This window comes from Pinus tabuliformis, chromosome 3_1 (assembly GCF_031772625.1).
Source record: "Pinus tabuliformis cultivar Carrire ecotype Pingquan chromosome 3_1, CPIR1, whole genome shotgun sequence".
In the NCBI taxonomy this organism is placed as follows: Eukaryota; Viridiplantae; Streptophyta; class Pinopsida; order Pinales; family Pinaceae; genus Pinus; species Pinus tabuliformis.
Window position 1 is genome coordinate 706,736,470 of NC_142301.1, and position 5,720 is coordinate 706,742,189.

General features: G+C 39.6%; 1 pseudogene; it reads right to left on the minus strand.

The window, feature by feature from the left end:
* Positions 1-4,046: 4,046 nt before the first annotated feature.
* LOC149189128 (TPR repeat-containing thioredoxin TTL1-like) lies at positions 4,047-5,100 on the minus strand (annotated as a pseudogene).
* Positions 5,101-5,720: the final 620 nt, after the last annotated feature.

Below are 5,720 nucleotides of genomic sequence, written 5' to 3' on the forward strand. Positions count from 1 at the left end.
CCCAAGGATGAGGGTGTTGATCGACCATCGACCACTGTGGGATCGATGGCGATCGAAAATACATATATATGCATGTCGCATGTGAATATGATATGGCAGAGATCTACGTTAAGTGCAGGTCCCATCGAAGGCGAGCCGAATTTCTGTTTACATCAAGAACCAACCCAAATGTTCTTAGCGGAACTGAGTGCCGGACATGAAATATTATAAGGGCTGGCTTATCTCCTTATCGGATCGGCGCATTTGAGCAATCGGAAAATGGGACAGTGCGATATCGCAAATATGGAAGTGTGCGATATGCGCTGGATGCGATATGGCGACATCGCGCATCGGCGAGCGGAAGTGATCGCAATCGGAAGGTCGGCAATCAGTGGTGCAGTGGAGCGATAACCGTGTGGACCCGCCGATATTTATAGTGGTGGGCGTATAATGGTTAAAGTCCGTAAGTATGGACCAGAGCGGGGTGTTTTATCGCTTTTCCCGTGTATTTGGATTTGAGTGGCCGCGGGGCTTTAAAGCTCAACCCGATAGTTAACGCGGCGGATATGTGGTGGTTCCGATTCTAAGATAAGTCCATGGTTGAGAGGCGTATAGCCTCGATATGCTTCCGATAAGGCTTTGTGGGCCCATAACCCACAGGCCTCAGGATCAAAATTTAAGGGAAATGGGATTTTGGTTTACCCCAAGATCTCAACCCCATCATTTTTGGTATCAGAGCCAGGTTAGTTTCCTGCGAGGAGAAGGATTCCAGAGAGAAAGAAGAAGAAGCAGGAGGTACAGTTGTTAAGCTAGAGAGTTGTGGTCTTACTGTCGTGCAGATAGTGACAGCCGAAGGTGAGAAGACTTGCAACAAACCTAGAGCAAGAAGTGCTCATATGATTCCAGAGGAGAGAACCTGAAGGATGCCAAAAGACTAAGTTCAGGAGGAAGCTTGGTGAGGTATCGTGTAGCAGAGGAAGACTGTTACTGCAGAGGTTTGGTTGCTGCTCACAAAGATCATGAAGGCAGTTCCACTGAAGATATGCAGTGGGTAGAATTGCTAAGGACAAGGAGAAGCATATGACCAGGAGGTCATAAACTTTTGTGCCTCGGGAGTCTGATGCAGGAGCATCCAGCACCCTTAGAGAAAGGGAGGAATCCAAAGCGACCAAGGAGGACGTGGACCAGCGACGCTGAATGAAGGGAGGAAAACAGAGGAAAGTCTGCTTTAAAGCAGAAAAACAGATTTAAAGTGGGAAAAGATGGATAAGTCTCTCGAGGAGACTTACTATTGTTATCTACCATGCATGCATTATGGGGGGGTTTTGTTAGAGGATATGATCGGATACTTTTCGTGATCCGATCCAATCATCCATATAGGTTTCTTTTATAAAACGAACCTGCACGTTCAAGAAGGGGAGAGCCAGAGTGATAGAGACAAGATGTAGTCGAGAGAGACTCTGCGCTAAGGCTGAAATGCCTTAGATTTGTAGTCATGTTGTTCTTATATAATATATATGCGTTTATGTGTTTATTGTGCGCTGTCTGTGTTCTATATGTATATATGCTTTAGTGGTTTGAACCCAGCTTTCATGTGTACATGTGCCGAGGCTTTAATTCTCAAGGGTGAGTGTGTTGATCGACCATCGACCACTGTGGGATCGATGGTGATCGAAAAGTGTCGCATGTGAATATGATATGGTAGAGATCTACATTAAGTGCAGGTCCCATCGAAGGCAAGCCGAATTTCTGTTTACATCAAGAACCAACCCAAATGTTCTTAGCGGAACTGAGTGCCAGACGTGAAATATTATAAGGGCCGGCTTATCTCCTTATCGGATCGGCGCATTTGAGCGATCGAAAAATGGGACAGTGCGATATCGCAAATATGGAAGTGTGCGATATGCGCTGGATGCGATATGGCGACATCGCGCATCGGCGATCGGAAGTGATCGCAATCGGAAGGTCGGCAATCAGTGGTGCAGTGGAGCGATAACCGTGTGGACCCGCCGATATTTATAGTGGTGGGCGTATAATGGTTAAAGTCCGTAAGTACGGACTAGAGCGGGGTGTTTTATCGCTTTTCCCGTGTATTTGGATTTGAGTGGCCGCGGGGCTTTAAAGCTCAACCCGATAGTTAACGCGGTGGATATGTGGTGGTTCCGATTCTAAGATAAGTCCATGGTTGAGAGGCGTATAGCCTCGATATGCTTCCGATAAGGCTTTGTGGGCCCATAACCCACAAGCCTCAGGATCAAAATTTAAGGGAAATGGGATTTTGGTTTACCCCAAGATCTCAACCCCATCGCTATAGAACATTATTGAAAAGAAAATTTCCCAAAAATGAATGGCCTATTGTCTATAGATGAAGTAACCATCCAACAACTACAAAACTTTATTGAAAATAAAAGTTCCCAAATTTGGCACTCTACATGGGCCCAATTGGAGAGACTAGAACCGATCTTATAGCCCATTGTTTAGCATAACAATGAAAAATTCTATCGTCTCATAGACCACACAAGATTTCACTAAGTCCTAGGTCCTATCTTGAATACAAGCAAGTTATGTCCAACCAAATAGGAGCTCTCTACTAACATCTGGACTTGCACAACCAATAGTTTGGGTAATCTCTTCCTTAAAGAGCTCTTGCTCTTTCTAAGAAGATAGGGGCTCTGACCACAATTGGACTTGCACTAAATGAAGGTTGGGTTTTCTTCCCCCTGCATGGTATGTGAATAATCTATTTGTTAATAAGCATGGAGTTTTGTTAGAACTCTGAGCTTTATCAACCCTTTTTCTGTCAAAAATTTGAGTCCCAAAGGCAAAAATCCAAACCATGGTGAAAATTTGTGTACTTACCTCACAAGTCACAAGGAGAATGTAGAAACCTACTGAGTTGTTTTCAATAAGTTTAGGGAACTACTCACAGTTTGGGCACTACTCACAATTTTGGGCTTGCACCAAAATGCAACTTGGGTAATCTCTTCGCTAATGAGCTCTTTCCAAGAAGGTTGAGGATTTGTGCACGATTGGACTTGCACCCAATGTAGGTTGGGTAACCTCTTAACCATGAAAGGTTTGTGAAGTTTCTACATGAAATTACCCTATAACTTCATTAGTGATCTATCTATCAAAAGTATTCAGTCTACAACCCCTCCCAACCATGGATAGAATATGTGTACATGCCACCCAAGTCACAACGAGAATGCGGGAGCCTAGTAAGCAACCTGCAATTGAGATAAAGTGTTCTACATTTATCTGCTATTGTGGGGGTGTGAATATTTGGCCCTTGTAACAAAATACATCCCAACTTTTCCAAAAAAAAATTGAAATCTTCCAAGAAACTAGTTTCACAATTAATTGATTGATTTTTCCTATTGCTGGTAGAAGAAACTATAATTTCAATTTTGTAATAGATGCAGAAGTTACCTTTTAAAGAAACATTATCCCCTTTATATCAAAAAATGACATTAAAATTTAGAAGCACCTATCCTTGAGATTAATGCAAAAACATTTTTCATTTATTGGGCATCCTGAACAGATTGCATGGATTCAAGTACAAAAGAGAGAGAGGGAGAAAAATTGAAAAATTCAATTAAACTTGGCCTTCTAATATATTGAAAAATATATATAGTGACCAACCCTACTTGGGTAGACTTCTATATTCCCTGTCTTTGTCTCTCTATGCATCATGCCATATAACTGTTCAAGTGCATGAAATGAACCCATAACACCCACCGATTTGATAATGTTTTTTGTAAGAGAAATCAATCAAAATGAGAATGCATTTGCAAATTGTTTACAATTGATCATGGATGTGAATTTCACATAAAAATCTCAAATTGCAAATGCACTAGGTTGAAATGCTCTTTCCTAGAGGATTTCTATGCTCAGTATCTCTTTTATCACCATCAGGGCTAAACAGAAACATGAATAGGGAAAATTTGGCCTGAGAGGCAGAAATATTTGAAGAGAACGGGATGAGGCCACAAAGAATTAGAGAAAAATTTGGAAAATACTCTTCCTATATGAATCAAATCCATTTTATTATGTTGTCTATATGTGTTTCATAATTGAATGTGTGAATGTGAATGTTTTAGAGAAAGACTGCATCTTTTTGTCAGGTTGTAATAATGCTTCACTGAATTTTCGAGGCCTAATTAGCTTGGGCAAATAATTTCCTTCAGTTTGACACCATTCTTGTAAATCTTGAACGTGGGCACAATAAATTTTCTCTGACCTTGCCAAACTTTGTTTTTTAGTGTCGCCCTTCATCAATTAAACACAATTCCATGTTAGAGAAAGTTAAACAATCTTCAATTTTCTCTCAAATGCATCATTGGTTAACCAACAATTCAATACATAATTTATAGGCGATACACTTGAGGAGAACATAAAATTCATGGCAAACTCAACTACATAGCTATTAATTTGCTTAATTTTGGTTGTGGGTACCTTCAAAAAGTTCACAGAATGGTATCTTCCACACAGATTATTGAAAAAGGGATAAATCTTCTTGCATTGGTAATTTGATCTTGTGTTGAAATGGACTACTGCTAGGCCTTCATATCCATACACATATAAAGAAAGTTATTCGAGTAGTTTTTCATCCTGTGCTCTGAAAAAAATGAAACCCTAAAATGGGACAACAAGAAGATATAGCATAAATGTATCAAAGGAATGCATTACCAACCAGATGAATTAATAGCATCTCTAAACTGATCATCACTGGAAACCATCTCTACTTCCCCTCCAAACTTCATATCGTAAATCTCTTCTCCACGATATTTCTTGAGTTCTACTTGAACATAGTTATAATACTACAAATTCTCTTTATCTCATGGAAATTCCTTCCTCAAAATTTCATTATCCCTTAGAGCTTCCTCCCATCGCTCAGGTCTCCCATTATCCATACATGAATGGACACCATAATAACATTAACACTAAAAAATAAAGTTCATGTCTATTATATTAATTAAGCATGTATACAGTATACAAGAGACATGAAACAAAAGAAATTTTTTTGAAATGCTCATGTACCTTAGTATTCGATGTCGCTCACCTAAGAATAGCCTTAGTGTAGTTGGGTTGAATGCTTAATGCTAGATTACAATATTCCATTGAATTGACCCATTGATCAAGCTTTGATTAGTAGGTTTCCATGTTACAAAACAATACCACATTCATGGGATCATGTTCTAACCCTTCTCCTTATGTTGCACATGCTTCCAAATACTTCCCAACTTTGAAGAGCTTGTTTCCAACTGAATGGGAATCGACCACTACTTTAGGCCTATGAAGCAATGAAGACATGTCTTGGTTGGAAGAATCTAATGCAGACGCAACCACACTTCAACAATTGCAGGTTAATGTGATCTTTGTTACATTGATGATGATGGATACATCTTTGTGGTGCAAAAATTGAAAGAGTTGATAAAATACAATGGTTACCAGGTGTGACCGACATCTGTTTGAGAAGTCTTAACTTGTTGATATCTATCTTTTGCAGAAATTTTGCAACTAATTAGGTAAATTTGTGTTAAAATCAGCTGTAAGAAAATATTTCTTGGTACATGGCATTGTATGTTGCTCTCGTTCAAATAGAAGCACTTCTACTTTCTCACCCAGAGATTGTAGAGGTTGCAGTAATACTTTAAGTACAATGTTTCTTTCTACTTTGTAGGATACATCTCTGAGGAAGGATTTGACTATATTTTAGGAAAAATTGGACAAAAAAATAT